We start from the raw sequence: 19080 nt of genomic DNA on the forward strand, positions 1-19080 counted from the left end.
CCCATCTTTACCCCTCAGTCTATTTTTCTCTGTACATTTGGTACATTGTATTGATCTCTTCTAAGTTCATGATTCTATGCTTTGTAATCTCCAGTCTACTCTTGAGCAAAGTTTTTTTTTTTTTTTTTTGAGCAAAGTTTTTTGATTGTTGTATTTTTTAGTTCTACTGTTCTCATTTGTTTTTATTGTTATAGCTTCTAGTTCTTTGTTTACATTTTCTATTTTTCCCATTTCTGTCAAGGAACACATAATTGCTAATTGAAGCATTTATGTGACAGCTTATTTAAAATCCTTGTCTGATCATTTGAATAGATGTTTTATCTCAGTGTTGGTGTATGTTTATTGTCTTTTCTCATTTATTCTGTGATTTCCTGGTTCTTGGTGTCATAAGTATTTTTCCATTGTATTCTAAACATTGTGAGTTATTATATGACTCTGTAACCCATTTAATTTTATTATTACTTTTTAGAAGGAAGTCATCCTATTTGAGGTGTAGTATGAGGACTGGGGGATTACGTACAGATTTCCATTGGGCCCTACTGACAATACCCCAGCAATAGTGGGCACTTACATTGTCTCACTGCAGACAGATCAAGTAGAAGTGCAGCTATCCTACTGGCCCTTCTGACACCTTCCTCCCAAAAGTGGGAACATTAGTATCATTGTGTTGCCTTTTAGTAGGAGTGGAAGTTCATCTCCCCAGTAGATTTCTTTTTTTTTTTTTTTTGGCAGTATGCGGGCCTCTCACTGTTGTGGCCTCTCCCACTGCGGAGCACAGGCTGCAGACGCGCAGGCTCAGCGGCCATGGCTCACGGGCCCAGCCGCTCCGCGGCATGTGGGATCCTCCCGGACCGGGGCACGAACCCGCGTCCCCCGCATCGGCAGGCGGACTCTCAACCACCGCGCCACCAGGGAAGCCCTCCCCAGTAGATTTCTTGACATAGGGGAGGGGAGAAGTGAAGTGTTTGCTGTCCTTCCTCCCACTTCATTCCTTCTTGTTGATGCCGGGTGTGGGTAGAGGGTCAGCTACGTGCTGGCCCCACTGACACCAAGGTAAGAGGAAGAGAACTGCCAACTAGCCCTGCCTCAGGATGGTTATGGGGATTCAGCACCCCACTGGGTCTCACTGACATCATGTGTTGGGGGTTAGTGGGGTGCCTACTCCCTCCAACCTGTAACATCCTATTCTTATTGATGTCAGGGAGAGATGGACGCTATGTCCCACCATTGGACCCCACGACTGTGTGAGGGCAGCCCAGTGTTTACAAGCCTGTCAGGCACCACCTTTTTTTTTTTTTTAATAAGTAAATTTATTTATTTATTTGGCTGTGTTGGGTCTTCATTTCTGTGCAAGGGCTTTCTCTCGTTGCGGCGAGCGCGTGCCACTCTTCATCGTGGTGTGCGGGCCTCTCACTGTTGCGGCCTCTCTTCTTGCGGAGCGCAGGCTCAGTGGCTGTGGCTCATGGGCTCAGCTGCTCCGTGGCATGTGGGATCTTCCCAGACCAGGACTCGAACCTGTGTCCTCTGCATTGGCAGGCAGATTCTAAACCACTGCGCCACCAGGGAAGCCCAGGCACCACCTTTTAAAGTCTGTTTGCTAATGGAAAGGGGTGGAGGCTCAGCTCACCACTGGACCACACTGAAACAACCCTGGTGGGGAATCAGAGCGCTGGCTCTTCTGGAGGGCAGGAGTGGGGTGGTGTGGAAGATCAAATCCTACCTTGGCCCAACTGAAACGACAGGACATAGGGGATGGGTGCAATATTCCACTGGCACTTGGCTCGAGTAGTGTGTATATTCCACTGGCACTTGGCTCGAGTAGTGTGTATATTATTGCCCAAATGGTCTTCTGTCTTTAGCAACCCCTTTCCTCATACTTTGGCTAGGGGGAACAGGGTTTTGTGTTTTTTTCGGAAGCTTTTTTGTCTGTTGTTCTGTTGGTGGTTATTGATTGGGGGTTCCTGTAATACCCTCTCCAGGATGTATGGGAAGCAACAGGAAACACAGGGGACTCATCACCATGTTATTCCTCAAGTCCCAAAGTCCCTAGTTAAGTCTGCCTTCTCATTTCCACCTTTCAGCGTCTTCCTATGTTTGTTTGTTGTTATGTTCAGGGTTTTAGTTTTAAGTGCGAGAACCTGGGAGAAATGGGCTACTTCATCTTCTTGGAAGCAGAGGTCTGGAGGCCTACTGATGTTAAAAAGTACTGCTGACTGTAAGTTAAAATTTGATGATATACACCTTGCCCTTTAAGAATTATTCTGCTAGATGATGTGGCTTCCCAAAGTTGCTACGATTTGATTTTCATACTTCTAAAAGCCAAGTGTTTTGCTGGAGTTGAAATTTAAAGATAAGCAAGAGATGAGGCTAAGATGATCTATGTGGTAACAGATTAAAGTTGGAAACATCAATATACGTTCATGTTTAGCTTAATATTGCTTCATATTACCTTAATACACATGGTTATGTAGAGAGATACTTATAGATATGTGCCTATACATGGGTCATGTACACACATATTATCTCTTTGCTCTGTCAGCTGAGAAGATCTAGAAGCAATGACATCCGAGCAGCAATTAGCACACCCCACACCCAGATCCTGCTGTCTAATACCGTTCTCCACTAAAAAGACCTAGTTATCCTTGAAGAAATAGCTGATTCTAGGACTAGGGCAGTAAATATACAAGATTTATAGACAAGACCATCTTATAGTGTCAGAAAGTAAGGAAGTTCCAAAAAAAAAAAAAATACAGGATGGGGATACCTCAGAGTGGCACAAGAGCCAACTGAAAAGAGTTCTCAAGGGTCAGGACTAGAGCAATTTGAGGAACTAATTCTACTAAAGTAGAATTAGATTATAACCCAAAGTATAAAATAAAAATCCATGAGTTCTTCTGATATAAATAAATAATTGGATACATAAATAAATGCAGGAGAATAGATACATCTCCAGTGCAAAGGAATTCCAAATAGTTTATGTAGTACTCCATCTGAAGCATAACTCCCTATTCCTTAGTTGTGGGCTGAGCATATTGACTTCCTTCCAAAAAGTACAGCATGAAAATGGGAAAACAGTAATCTTACAATGGAGAAACCTGAAAAACACTACCTCAGCCTGGTGATCAAGGTCGACCTCAGCATTCAAAATGCATATTGATACTTTGTACACTTGATGTGATCTGACAGAATGACCCTTCTACTCTGTGGTCTTCCTCCCCAAAACACATAATCCCAATATTATCATGAAAAATGCATCAAACAAATTCTAGTAGTGGGTATCCTACAAAAAACTAACTACTCAAAATTGTCAAGGTCATCCAAGGAAAATATGAGAAGCTATCAAACCCAAGAGGAGCCTAAGGAAACATGGCAACTAAAGGTAATGTGATGTTTTGGATGAAATCCTGGAATAGAAAAAGGACATTAGGTAAAAACTAAGGAACTGGACTAATGGATGGGCTATAATAAATGATAATGTATCAATATTTGTTAATTGATTGTAACAATGTAACATACTAATAGAAGTGGATCATCATAGAGGGAAATGGGTATAGTGTATATGGAAACACTTCTTCTCAATTTTTCTGTAAAATTAAAACATTTCTAAAAAATAAAGTCTATAAAAACATCGTGTTTCTTGTTTTATGAGTATGTGCCTGTACTTCCTAAAAAATATGTAAATTTGCTTTACCTTCCTTGATACTCATATTAAAGAAAATACTAAGTAACCCTGAAAGAATTTGTAACTCCAATTCAACAAGCAATAATTCTTGGTATTAACTTTTTGGAAGAACCCACTGAATAAATCAAAGCAAATTGTCTTTAAAGGCTGAATTTCTTTTCAGTGTTTAATCTTTTATATGATTAATGCATACCACAAGCATGATTCTGTTTCAAAGGGCAGAAAACGTTGATTGTAGGCAATGTCTAAAGTACAGTGAAATATTAACGCCTGATGCTATAACAACTTTAATGTATTTAATGTTTTCAAAATGATGAATTGTTATTTCAGTCAACAAAGTATTCACTTTTATACATTTCCTACCCACCTTTTCCGAAAACACCCACAAGAAATGATACTATCCTCTGACATTAGGTTCATCAAGTTAAATTAGCGTTTTTGGTAGCTGTGGTTGCCAATGGTACTGGAATGTGTGATACTTTTACAAAGCCTCTCCATGGCAAAATCTGATCTTCACAAGGTAAATCACAGTAGGTGCCTAAAGCCAAATGACATATAGCCAAATGACATATAGCTTTGTAGCTAGATTACCAAGCATTTTACTTAGAGGCACAATAGAATGTAGAAAAGGCCATTTCTCTTTCTGTCTTTTTCTGCTCAAAGGTCACTCACCATCTTACTTTTTATCAGCCATCTCAGAAGTTTTCCACAAAATTAGACTATATAATGTCACTTAATGTGAATGTAGCTCAACCTTCTGTTTTAGTACAGCTAATCTCACATTATTTTATTGGTGCTAAATATGTAAATCATCAGCAAATTTTTGTACTTAACTTTTCTTTTGATGTGGACCACTTTTTAAAGTCTTTATTGAATTTGTTACAATACTCCTTCAGTTTTATGTTTTGGTATTTTGGCTGCGAGGCATGTGGGATCATAGCTCCCCGACTAGGGATTGAACACACACCCCCTGCATTGGAAGGCGAAGTCTTAACCACTGGACCGCCAGGGAAGTCCCTGTACTTAACTTTTAAAAATAATTAAAATAAGCTATTCAACACATTTTCCCTTAAAAAAAAAAACGCAATTCTTCTTAGGCTGGCCCTGGGCACATATGTGAGTTTGCCATTTTTTCCATGGACTATTTTCTAATCTGTTCTACTGTGTCACATTTGTTCTACCTTCTCAAAAAGAAGCATTTAAAAATTCATCTATGCATTCATGCATTCATACATTTATTAAATAAATCTATTGAACACCTACATACGGCACAGAAAAAAAGGCAGAAAACTAATCTGGGTTGCACAGAAAGTAATGAACTCAGTTAAAATTTTTGGTGAAAACAGGTGTTAATCTACTGGAAATTACGTTTCATTATGGGGACTCACAGACTCAAGGAAAATCAAGACCTAAATAATAATAAAGTGATAAAAGCACTAGCCATTTACTGAGTGCCTGCTTGTACCTGACTCTGAAACTCTAAAATCATTACGGATGTTTTGAGGATTGTCTGATATGATTATAATGTCCATTTTACAGATGAAAATAACAAGGTTCAGAGACATTAGGTTACTTGCCTAAAGTGAAGTGGCCCAGAAACTACAGAACTGGAAATTGAACCTTAGACTTCATAATGCCAAAGTCTGTGCTTTTAATCACTGTGTGTGTGTGTGTGTGTATGTGAGAGTGAGAGAGAGAGAGAGAGAGAGAGAGAGAGAGAATGTGTTTAATAGAGAACTTCTGAGTAATGGCAAGAAAACTGCCAGGTATCCATAAAACAATAATTTAGGAGCTTCTTACTATACAAGTAATTGTTAATCATATGGCTGGATTAAGCATCTCTCACTTTTGAACTAAGAAATGAAAAGCTTCCAGAAGTTGAGTCTAAATTTTACACTTACATAAGATACTTCATACAGAATGCTCAAGTATAATAACTAAAGAGCTCTGAAAATACTGGAAGCATTCATATTAGTATGGTTTCATATTGTGGATAATAGAGGATTTAAGAAATTGGCAGAGGCAACTGCAGACTCATTGGTTATCATTTCTGTGAATAACTGAATAAAATGCCAAAAATGAAAAAAGAATGGCTAGCAATTTTAGGTAGTTTGCTTAATCTCCATACTAGGAAAGACTGAGCAAAAAAAAAAAAAATTCTCGAAATTTTATTTTGAAAGCACCTACAAGTGTATATGGTCTTTTTATACCAAATAACTTGGAATTATGAACTGTCAAATAAGTCTAATCTTCTCTGATGATAAAATTGCTGACTTTATTTGAAACTATGAAATGAAAAATGAGGTAATAATCAGAAATTCTTAAGAAAAGGAGTAGAAAAAACAAAATTATAAGAGTTATGTTAAAAAATATTTTGAAAGAAACATAAAATCCCCATTACTGGTACAGAGCTTTTAAAACCTTATTTTGGTTTTAAGTTTTAATAAATATTTATATGTTTACATAATTACTGTCATAAGGAAGACACAATTGTAGGTCAGCTTTCTTCATTCTTTCTTTATTAAGCATTATTCTATTTTGCTCCATCATCTTGTAATTATACTATAGTAACTGTGTAATTTTCTACTAAGTGGATATAATTTCCTAAACTGTTTTCCTACTGTTAACAAGTAAAGGTGTTTCTAATTTTTTGTTATTGCAAATGACATGACAATGAGCATCTTTATATAATAATTTTCTGGATTATAAAGTATTTATTGGCATAAGCATCCAGAATTAGAATTAATGTGTAAAAACCTATTAACATTTTTATCTTGCTAGACATTGCCAAATTACTTGTCAAAAGATGGAACCAAATTATATTGCAAACATCTTTGCCAACAGAAGACATTATATAAAATTTTTCATTTTGCTAAATTAATAAGTGGGAAACCTATGTTACATTTCTTTGAATTCTTTGATAACAGAGTGCTGCTGGAGGCTGGGAGGGCAGCCATGTCCATGAAGGCTCCCCAGAGTTGGAGCTGGGAAGTAGAAAAAGGTAAAAAAAATACTAATTGTATTTTCCCTCGATTGTTATCTCTCACTCTCTTCTGCCTCTGTGTAACTTATATCCAGGTAGCTGGAGAAAAATCATGTGGCAGGGCAAATTGGTATTCCAATAAATTAATAATCACCAGCTTCAAATGGATTTTCAAGACTGGAAATAGTGCTCTGACTTATAGTACGTTCTTTCTAATTCTCCTTAAGGGCTATTTTCTGAGAAGCTTTACCTGCCCTCCTCAAATGTTCCTCCATCCTCTCTACTTCCTTCATTCTGAGCCGGTGAGGTGCTTCATAACTCATTAAGAACACAGAAGTCAGTAAATAGTCCACTGCCAAATCCATTAATCCATTAGCATTTGCATTGATCTTTGTATTCCCTTTTACTACAGGAGTTAAAGTTAAAAGTCCATGTGCACTACAGATAGCATTTCATTTCCTCTCATCTTCTCAAGTACTTCACAGCACTGCATTTTCTACAACCCATCTACTCCTTATGAATGATTCTTGCCAAAATTCAACCTCATTCTAGACTAGTAACTCCAACTTAAAATGTTAAAAACTATACGTGCAACATGAAAGCCTCCCTCCTCCCCTAATCCCTGCATATCTTCTTTAGCCAATTCATGTCTGAGCTTTTCAAAATTGTTATCTTCATATATTGTTTCCATTTCCTCACGTCCCATTTACTCTATAAGTTACATCCATCTGACTTCTCTCACCGTAATCTCTTTGCCCACTGTCCTGAAATTTTACTTATGGAGGTCACCAGCGATCTCCATGTCAGTATAGCCAACGAATAGTTTTTGTCCTATTTCTAGGCTTTTTCCTTCTTTAAAAAAGAAAAACAAAAACAAAAACCGTTTTTTTTTCTTCTATGCTTTTACACTCTCATCATCTTCTGTCTTGGTATATTTTACTGGCTTTCTGTGTTTAATCTGATTTCTAATATTCTATTAGTTTCCTTTATCTTCAGTGGAATAAAGCAGTATATGAAGGATTATTCTCAACAGTTAGTTCTCATAATAACAGTACTAGTAGCAGCAGTCAATACTCTGTAATGCTTATCATGTGCCAGACACTATTCTAAGACACTGTTTAAATACATATATATAGACACACACAAATATATATGAGGTTTTCCTCCTCATAGGCCTATGAAATAAGCCTATTATTATACCCATGTTACAAATGAGAAAACTGAGGCAATGAGAGGCCAAGGTCCCATGATCAGTACATGGTGAAGCCCCGCCTGCGTTGATGCTGGAACTTTAGAGTAGACAGGATAAATAATGTCTCACAGATTGGCCTTAAAAGTGAGCAACATTCAATTAATGACTTGTTAAGTATCAGAAAAAAATGGAACATTTTAAATTGAATGGGAACTACTGAGTCATGTATCAGTAACTAAGAATGACTCTTATTGAATGAAATTATTTTTCATTATTCTTTTGAAAGAAGAATATTCTTGTGTAAGTGTTTCACAGTTGTTTTTTCATTCACATATTTATTCAGTTATTGGACCCACATTTCCTACACACCTTCTATGTGCCAGTGTCTGCTGCCAGCTGTTTTGCAAAATCAGAAGAAAAGGAAAGGTAATTCCTTCTCACCATTGCCTCAGCCAGTATTTCTTCTGTAAATTAAAATTGAAAGCTTTCCCCAACAGGTTCTCAGAGGCTCTCCCAGAGGAACAGATTTCTCTTTTCCTGTATAATTAAGCACAAATTGTAAGGTGCAGGGCTTGGCCATAGAGGGATGGATGGTCAGAGGTGTTCCGTGCAAGGCTGGGGGACGCTTTTGTGTTTGGTTAGCTGTTAGGAAGTGCTAATTTCCTTTTCTCTTGTCATTAGGCACTAATTCCCTGCTGTGCCAGAATTTTTTTACAGGCTGGGGCCAGAAAGGTGAAGGGAGCTGTACAGCACAAATGCCAGAGAATCACCTGCACCAGGAAACTGCTGCTGGGCCAGGAAGGTGATTGTTCACCCAGCGTTTGTGCCAACAATGTACCTCAAAACTCCTTTTCTTCTCGTCCTTGGGAGCAGGCCTAAGAGTAGGTACTAAATTCGGTCTCTGTCTCAGGTCGCTAAGCGTGTACCCTACACACGAGGTTCCAATAGCAATTAAGCACCTAATCAAAATCTCCTAGCTCAGGAACAAAAGCCAAGGCTTAACTCTTTCCTGGGCTGCTGACTGCAAGGAGATCCGTGTTGCCTGCCCGTCAGAGCCACGTGTCTGCCCCCCCACATCTACTGCTCTGAAGGGGAGACAGCCCACAGCAAGCTCCCAAGCCCTACAGCACAGATACCCTGAAAGCTCGCGGAGGCCAATGTGTGTTCCTTCTGCTTCTCACAAACACAAGGCAAAACGGGCTGCACCCACATCACCCTAACACCTCTGCCTCTGCAGGTCTCATCCCAGAAACGCCCTTTCCTTTCAAAGAACCAGGTGGCCAGAACTGTGACCACAGATGACAATTTTTCTGCCATTTTATTTTAGCCCTATGCAAAGAGCCTCTAGCGTGGCCCTATGACTCTGTTCGCCTGGTGTTGACACCTTGTATGATCACCACCTCCCTCTGAGCATAGACAGGACCTGTGACTTTTTTCTAAACAATTGAGTATGGCAAAGGTGAAGGGGTTTGGCAGATGTTATAAAGGTCCCAAGTCAAAAGGGTAAATCAAAAAGGAGATTATCCTGTGTGGCCTTAATCAGGTGAAAGCTCATAAAAGAGGCACCGGGCCTTCTACAGGCCAGAGACCCTCCTTGCTGGCTGAAGCAAGCAGCCACACCGAAGCAGCCCACAGGGAGGAACTGCATTGCCTCTAGGATCTGGGGTGGCCTCCAGTGACAATCAGCAAAAAGCTGGGGACCCCAGTCTTGGAGCAACCAGGATATGAATTCTGCCAACGACCTGAATGAGCATGCAAGTGCATTCCCCCCCAGGCTGATGTCCACATGAAAATGTGGTCCACCCAACACGTTTATCAGAGCCTGGTGAGACCCCAAGCAGAGGACCCAGTGCCTGGACTCCGGACCCATAAAACCTGGGTTGTTTTAAGCCACTCATTTGTTACTCAGCAAACAGATAACTAATACAATTCCTAAGCATTCAGATCCTACATTTTTAAATGACTGGTGACTCAGCTGTATTGCAGCCATGGTCTTCATCATTAATATCTTCAAATCACCAGCCAATTAATATATTCCTTCTATGCATTGCCCCTTGGGTCCATGGTGCATATTTTTTGAGACCATTGAGCTCTTGAGATCTTCTGTCAATCATTTCTCATTTCTTCTCAACCTTGCCTTTTTAGTCACTGAGAGCCCATATTGCAAAGAAAGATCTTAAAGTGAGTAGAAAACTACATTAAACAAAAAGATATGGATCCTATGCTTGACACACAAATATTACAAAAATATATTCTTTTTCTTTTAATCAAGCCTTCACATGCACAAAGAGAACATCATATTTTATTCCTGCTTGTCTTAAGCCTCATGAAGCCTTCAGTTCATAAACTTCTAGAAAACTTTCAAAGTTCTCAACAAATATGTTTTGTAGTTCAGATCATTTTAGAAATCAACTGCCATATACCAATAGGATTTTTTTCCCCATGGAGTTTGACAAGCTGAACCTATTTATATGGAAGAGCGGGCCAAGAAAGGCTAGGATACGTCTAAAGACTCCAAACGCCAGATATGAAGAATTATTATAAAGTGATACTTTATAGTATATTATAAAGTATGATGTTGGCACAATGATTTAAAAAAATAATAAACCAACAGAATAAAAAGAGGTGCCCAACACAGGCCCATGCATGTATTGAAATCTGATATATGGAAGATGGGACATTACAAATCAGAGGGGAACAATGTTCTATATACTGAATGGTACCCCATGATAGGTTCCCAATATAGGGGTGGGGGATAAATAAAACGGAAGAAATCGTCATTTAGGAATTTAGTTAACTACCAAACAATGAAAAGAAAAAGAGGTAAAAAAAAAGGTATAAGCCAGTATTTTTAAACTATAACACAGTAAACAGTTATATAAATCATGTTATTCATTGTGTTTTGCAATCATTTATCATTTTAAAACAATCTAGGATTAAGAGAGGCTGACTGACCTTTTAAAATATATTAATTACTGCCTATGATTCAGCTCTTAAAAATATATGCTTAATTTGTGATTGAGAAAGGGGATTCATTTTAAAAAATAGCTTTAACATGCCTTTGGCCTAACAAAAGCCAAACATGGGATGTATTTCAAAATCATAGGATTATGAAGATTGGACGCGAGCATGATGAAACAAGATTGGTCATGAATTGATAAGTACTAAAGCAAAATAATGGGCATCTAGGGATTTATTATGTATGTGTGTGTTTGACATTTTCCATAACTAAGAAAGTATTTTAAAAAAGGAAAGAAAAAGAGTGTTTGGTAAAGCATCTCAAGTAAGAAAGTTAAACAATAAGTCCCCTACATACAAATGAGTTCCATTCCGAGAACGCGTTCCTTAAGTCCAAATTGTTTGCAAATCCAACAAAGTTAGCCTAGGTACCCAACTAACAACTCGGCTATATAGTACGGGACTGAAATAGGTTTATAATACTTTTCACACAAATAATACATACAAAACAAACAGAAAAAATAAAGAAAACATTTTTAATCTTACAGTACAGTACTCTGAAAAGTACAGTAGTACCAGCTACTTTACCTATGCTTTTACGCTTGCTTCTGGACAGCCTGGGCTTGAAATAAAGATACTGTACTACTGTCCTCTATACAGTTCTGTAAACTACACAAAAGCACAACCACTCGTAGAAGATGCATGCACGTGACAATTTACCCCAGACACTTGAACTTACGTGATTGGACATGCGAATGCATGTTTGCATCTTTGAAAGTTCACAACTTGAAGGTCTGTATGTAGGGGACTTACTGTACAGAACTTGTGTGCTATTATTTTAAGAAAACACACATGTATATATGTGCATATATATGTGTATATATAGGCATAATAAAATGTGCATAAAAAGTTATGTTATATATATATACACACACACACACATATATATACGCATATATACATAATTAACATAACTTTTGGGGGCAGGCAAGTCTACATTCTTACACAGTCATGTTACAGGTGAGGATCCTGATCTCTCCTGGGTGGTTATCTTCTGTTTGCCCTCCCAGGTCCCCTCTCCACCCTTCTCTGGTGAACTGGAAGGGTGAGGTTGACAGGATCCCAGCCCCTGAGACTTCTAGCTGGGTCTGGGCCATGGAGAGCATCAGAGAGATGTGAGGGAGGGAGGGAGGAGGAAAGTGAAGGCAGGGGATTTGTTTCCCTGGCTTTCTCCCTGCTAGATAGCCTCCAAGTGGGCTAACTATGACCTTTTACTGAAGGTTACTGTACCTCTCAAGAAGACCAATTCTCCAGGGGTCCTTTTTCTGCTGGGGTCCTGAAACTGATCCCTCTCTTCTTCCCTTTGGACATAGAGATTGTCTCAGCTCAGCTGCTCCTAGCCCCAGATTCCTGCACAATCCCTCCTATGGGGCTGTACTCACACCCTTGTAACAGTTTTGTGTGCCATCTGTTATCTATTAGGACCCTAATTACCACCCTCTTCATTAAACAATAGATGGTACACAGTTATTATAAATAGAGATGGGGAGATTATTATTCTCTACATTTGCAAATCTTTCCAGTATTGCAGTTATGTCCTAGGTGATTCCCAAACTGGACACAGCAGACATAGGAATAAAGGAAAAGAGAGATGTGCAATTGGGGGTTATCAACTAGATACTTACTGGTCCACAAACCAGTTCCTTTTGCTAATAGACATGGAGGCAACTGAGAAGACAGTCCTTTCTCTGAAAAGCCCCAATTGTGAGAGCAATTCAGCTCTTCTAACTTTCCCTATATCTGAACCTAGACTCAGTGCTATAGGACTATTAGAGCACATCAAATATTGCACTATAGTTACCTGGATACATGTATTTATCTCCTCCAGTAGGCTGTGAGCAATTCAAGGAAAAGAGTCCGTCTCATTCAACTTTATATCCTTGCCATCTAGCACAGTGTCTGGCATATAACAGACACAGTAAATGTTAATTGAATGAATAAATGCCTGCTTGAATAAATGAATGCCAGTGGGGCCAGTGTGTTCCATAGCAGGGCTCTAAACAGAGGCTCTTCTCACCTTCCAGTCGCCATCTGGCTTCCAAAAGCAGCACCAAATCCAAATGTGACCTTGGTACCATGGAATAAAGAATCTTTCTCATCTGAATCACGCTGGCTACATCTGCCTGGCTACAGTCAACATAAGGTCTTGAGGCTGAGACACACCTTCATTTGTTAAAAGGGGGAGGGGAGCAGATGGCAAATGAAGGTACTAAAGCTCATTAATTCCTAATGGAGTTGTCCTCCTGGATGTAATTAGAACAACAAGAAGAGCCAAAGGAGGAGGGCTTGGGAAATAAAGTAGGCAGCTGGAAGAGGTTTATGAACGGTATAAACCCTCAGGGAGCTTTCCATTAGAGAGAATAATAATGTCCACACTTCACAATGGCATAGTTCTCCTCAACCAGCAAAACACATCTGCATACATTATTTCAATAGCGTCTCAGGAAATGATTGTAAGACACAGAGGAGAGTTTTATTTTTCCAATTGTGTAAATTTAAAAAGTTAAACTTCTCCTCAGAGAAGTTAAGCCACCTGCCCTGAGTAACATGGCTAGAAAGTTATAGAATAAGGATGGATTTCAAACATTCTGACACTGAATTTGGTCTCCATCCATTCCATGGCTATAAATGGAGAGAGTGACCTTCAGACCAATTCTAAAAAGCATGTGACACTCCACCCAGCCCAGCTATTCCACAGCATGCTCCTTTCTTCCATGCCCACTACCAATCACTTAAAGACAACCAGTTGCCTTCTATTTTTGATTGGCAAGTGGGACACAGAAGTTCTTATGAGCCTAGAGTTTTTATTTCTTTATGTCCCCATGGAAGACCTCAAGCCAAGAGAGAAGGGAACTCTTCCTATTAGACCTGGTTAACTGATTCCATTTCTTCCCACTGTTCCCAACACAAAATAAATTTATTCAAATATGTAGTTGCATTGAAATTGAGAATTACATATTGTACTTTGATCTTATAGGAAGTGTGCAGCATAAATCTGAGATATCAGCATTAAATGCAGAGACTTTATAACTAAGGGCTTGCTAGTAAGCCTGGGTTTTCATACTCAGGTCAGTCTACCCAAAAAGAAGTACGTTACTTGAAAATTGACTCTTTGCATTAAAGTAAACTTGCCCCTTAAAGTCTTCTTCTTCCTCTCTCAAAGACACACAGCTGACTTAGTTCAGAAGCAAGCTGAAAAGAGTAAGGAAGATGTTCTATTTAACCAGCATCAATTGCTTATAACTCTCCTGTTCTCAGCATCTTTTCCCCCCAAGGAAGCATTCAGCCAACATTTTTATTGGACTGATGCCCAGATTGCTCCATTAATTCATGCAACTACCTTTGTTGGAGTGCTCCAGGCATTATTACTCATGAATCCTACAGAGCACAAATATATCTCTAGAAATAATGTCATTTGTGTTACATATGACCTTAAAGCATCTTCATAAATTATACCTTCAAAGCAAACTAGAGAGCACTGAAGTCTTTTGCTATGTTAGTCATCTTAGTTTCACTAGACCCATTGTCTTTTCTTTACATATGCAATGTGACTAAATTGGTTTTACTGATCTGGGTCCTTCAGATTCATCAACTTTATCTTAAAGTGTATAAGATATATGATCTTTAAATCAGTAATGGTATCTTTCTGCTCTGTGGGTTTCATTGGTTCAAACTTATCTTCCAATTATGTCTTCCTGAGACGTATTCTAGCTATGATGGGGGCTTCTAGGCTGTGGTTTGTTTCTGGTACTGTATCTATTAAGTAATCAAACCAGAAAAACAACAAAAATTGTGCTTTGGCTTCATATACATTAGACCATTTAACATGAAACCTGTCCATTTTCAGAGATTTGGGCAACAAATATAGTCACTTAATTATTAGTTACCTTATCCTAAACAATTGTCAGTAGCCCACCATGGTAATAAGAAAGTTCTTTCTCAAAATAATTACCATTTGATTCCCAATTGCTTATAAAACGAGCACTGTTTTCTACCCCAAATTTCCATGAAATCTTTTAATAAATATTCTTGTTTCATATTAGGAGTTTAAATGTATAAAGCATTATTCACATAAAAGAAATAAGTACTTTGATCTACTACATTATTTTCAAAAGGAAAGTAGAACCACAATGTATGATGATATCCTGAACATGATCTGGGACACAAAAAAATCAGTATTATCTGTGAAACCCTGAGCAAAATTTCTCTCCTTTGCGGACAGAAAGCAACAATGTCATTCAGCTATTTACATATGGCCCAGATACTAATGAGGAACTGTTTCCTGCTTTCTGTGAAGGAAAAGTGAACTATGAATAAATATCACTGGGGTCATTATCACCTGCACACACAGGTAACTGGTGGCTTGCAACAAAAGAGTGTCAGAAGCAAAATGGATCTGTAGCAGGAAAATCTGTCTTAAGGCATGATTGGGGGTAAAAGACTAACTGTGGATAAATATTTGTGGTGCCTGGCAAAGCTCTCCAAGTTCCAAGATGACGAAAGACCTTTCACACATATATGGAACTTTCCATGAGAGTTCTAGAGCCTTTCAACCTCAGAATATATCTGGCCTATCCTCTTTTCAAAAGGTAAACTGACAGGATCTTGGAGAAATGGGAGTTGAACCTGCTCTTAGAGATCTTCAGAGAAGAGGAATTTCAGCTTCCTGGCTTAACTATGTTGCTTCTATCTAGTTTATTTTACATGGCACACTTATCATGCTTAAAAATCAGCCCAAGTCCACCTGTTATTTTTTTTTAGCAGCATTCACTCATTTATTCAATAATTATATACTGAGCACCTCTTATAGTCCAGGCACAACTTTACTAGCTGGGATTCAAGAGAGAACAAAAGAGACCATAATTCTTCCTCTTGTCGTCTTTATTATTCTAGCAATAAACTGTTCAATTCCCAGTAACATCCTTATTTCTTGTATGAAATTGGGTCAACTTCTTTGACCAAAGCTAGTTTTGTTAGAATTTAATTCCTTTAACAAAAAATTCAGCGACATGAAAACCAACATTAGTTTTGTACTCACAATTTGACAGCATTTGGGGCTGGTTCTTTTTTATTATTTGTCATTCTCATGTTTCCTAGAGGGGTACCCTGAACTGAAGAACAGTTTCCCTCCATCCTGGAAGGATACCAGTTCAACCGCATACACATCCCTGAGGGACACAGGCGGAATGTGAAGAAAGAGGGGGCCTAGCCAGCCATATGGCCAATTCAACATTGGGGAAAAATGGAATTGCCTTTACATCAAGTTTCCTAGGGAGGATATAGGGAAAGCTTGTACAGAATTACTACTCCAGCTAATCTGTAGCTCTTGCTACTACTACCATTGTCCTTTGACCTCACGTACATTAGAATACTTGGTCCTCACAGCAACTCCATGAGGAACAGATGAGAAAACAGGCTGGCAAAGGTAAGTGACTCGTCTACAATTAACAGCTCTGACAAATGGCGGTGCTGAAATTCAAACTTATTTCAGGGGTCCGTCTCATGAAAAACCTATGATGTTAGTTATCTAATAAAACCATAGAAAGGGAGGAAAACCTAGGCAGAACACTCTATGACATAAATCACAGCAAGAACCTTTCTGACCCACCTCCTAGACAAATGGAAATAAAAACAAAAATAAACAAATGAGACCTAATTAAACTTAAAAGCTTTTGCACAGCAAAGGAAACCATAAACAAGATGAAAAGACAACCCTCAGAATGGGAGAAAATATTTGCCAATATTTGAAGCAACTGACAAAGGATTAATCTCCAAAGTTTACAAGCAGCTCATGCAGCTCAATATCAAAAAAACAACCCCATCCAAAAATGAGAAGACCTAAATAGACATTTCTCCAAAGAAGATATACAGATTGCCAACAAACACATGAAAGGATGCTCAACATCACTAATCATTAGAGAAATGCAAATCCAAACTACAATGACGTATCACCTCACACCAGTCAGAGGGGCCATCATCAAACAATCTAGAAACAAGAAATGCTGGAGAGGGTGTGGAGAAAAGGGAATCTTCTTGCACTGTTGGTGGGAATGTAAATTGATACAGCCACTATGGAGAACAGTATGGAGATTCCTTAAAAAACGAAAAATAGAACTACCATATGGCCCAGCAATCCCACTACTGGGCATATACCCTGAGAAAACCATAATTCAAAAAGAGTCATGTACCACAATGTTCATTGCAGCTCTATTTACAATAGCCAGGACATGGAAGTGACCTAAGTGTCCATCGACAGATGAGTGGATAAAGAAGATGTGGCACATATATACAATGGAATATTACTCAGCCATAAAAACTAACGAAATTGAGTTATTTGTAGTGAGGTGGATGGACCTAGAGTCTGTCATACAGAGTGAAGTAAGTCAGAAAGAGAAAAACAAATACCATATGCTAACACATATATATGGAATCTAAAAAAAAAAAAAAGGTTCTGAAGAACCTAGGAGCAGGACAGGAATAAAGACACAGACGTAGAGAATGGACTTGAGGGCACAGGGAGGGAGAAGGGTAAGCTGGGTGAAGTGAGAGTGTGGCATGGACATATATACACTATCAAATGTCAAATAGATAGCTAGTGGGAAGCAGCCGCATAGCACAGGGAGATCAGCTCAGTGCTTTGTGACCACCTAGAGGGGTGGGGAAGGGAGGGTGGGAGGGAGACGCAAGAGGGAGGAGATATGGGGATATATGTGTACGTATAGCTGATTCACTTTGTTATAGAGCAGAAACTAGCACACCACTGTGAAGCAGTTATACTCCAATAAAGTTGTTAAAAAAAACACAGAAACGAATTAAACTTTAACCATCATTATTTCATCCTATAGAATGACATAACCCAAGAGAAAAAGATAGAGGTGTTGAATATCACTCATGCATTTTCAGTTCCTTCTGTGAATCTTAGCTACTGTAATAAAAGCATTGTTTTGAGCATTGTTTTAGATGCATCCTCATATAAGACCACACATGCCTGTATCGATTAAAATTTAAAAGAAACAAATATTAACTGCAGATATCTAGTTCACTTACCTTGAACAAAGTAGCTTCAGGTGCTTCCACTTTTGAAGCTGGATAAATATCAGACAGGAACGAAGTTCACTTTAGTTTGGTCCAGGAAGAAAAAAGATTCACAGCTCTGAGAATAAAGAAAGAATCAGACCTTGTCAGGGCATTTGGTTCTAATTAACTAGTGACAAAATGGTTCTACACTGCAACTATGTAAAAGTGGCTGAGTTATTTGAGCTAGGAAAGGTCAAAAACAATGATTATGATCAAGATGTTGTTATTGCATATACTTTTGATTATTGGGAGTGAATCTTCCTCTCTCTTTTCCTCATTAAAATTTTATGGTTTATCAATTTAAAGTTAAGTGAACAAGATAATTTAACATTATTTTGATAATGGAGCATATTCCTTGTAAAACATAAATCCCTGGAGGCTTTCTCAATTCCCCTTCTTCTATCCCCACAAAGCTGCCTCTGTCTAGTATTGAGCCATGGCTTTGCTCAAGAAAGCAAAACAAAACACAAATTATCTAGTGGTAGCAATCTGAAAGAAGACCTGGCCCAGAGGACAAAAAATGTGATTTAACATAAAATAGGATGTCATGATCTAAACTACTCATTTGGCATTTACCATAAATCCCTGAGTACCATTAGTTGTCTTTTCAGATAAATTCAATAAAAATTTATTGACTATTTTCCATGTACAAGCGCTTTGCTAGATATTAAGAAAAAGGAGGTGAATAGAAGACCAGACTCTCTTCTCTGCAATCTATCTTTGAAGAAAGGAATATATGCAAACAATCCTGAATAATTTCAGGGATAGAGAGAAAAAATAGCATACTTTTGAAGAGTAATGCTAACTTGATATGATTCTATTTTATTCTTTCTGATCTATTGTAAACCCTTGGAAACCAGAAATTTGTATTTTTCAGAATCTTTGCACATGTGAGTATTTTAATCAGTAGTCCTTTTTAGTGAAGGACAGAAATTGTGTATGTTCTAAGGTACACGTGTAGCCTGATATCAGCTTCAGACACAGTTGGATCAGGCTTTTTTGTTTTTTGTTTTTTTGCTACGCGGGCCTCTCACTGTTGTGGCCTCTCCCGTTGCGGAGCACAGGCTCCGGACGCACGGGCTCAGTGGCCATGGCTCACGGGCCCAGCCGCTCCGCGGCATGTGGAAT

At 38.6% G+C, this 19080-nt stretch overlaps 1 long non-coding RNA gene across 1 annotated transcript in view; it reads right to left on the minus strand.

The window, feature by feature from the left end:
* The window catches only part of LOC308619364, a 36533-nt gene extending 18441 nt beyond the window's left edge, over nt 1-18092 (minus strand). The window contains exon 1 of the long non-coding RNA XR_014016162.1: nt 17923-18092. This is a non-coding gene — a long non-coding RNA (uncharacterized lncRNA). The remainder of the gene's footprint in view (nt 1-17922) is intronic.
* Nucleotides 18093-19080: the final 988 nt, after the last annotated feature.

This window comes from Mesoplodon bidens, assembly GCF_964165515.1.
Source record: "Mesoplodon bidens genome assembly, chromosome: 6".
NCBI classification, from domain to species: domain Eukaryota; kingdom Metazoa; phylum Chordata; class Mammalia; order Artiodactyla; family Ziphiidae; genus Mesoplodon; species Mesoplodon bidens.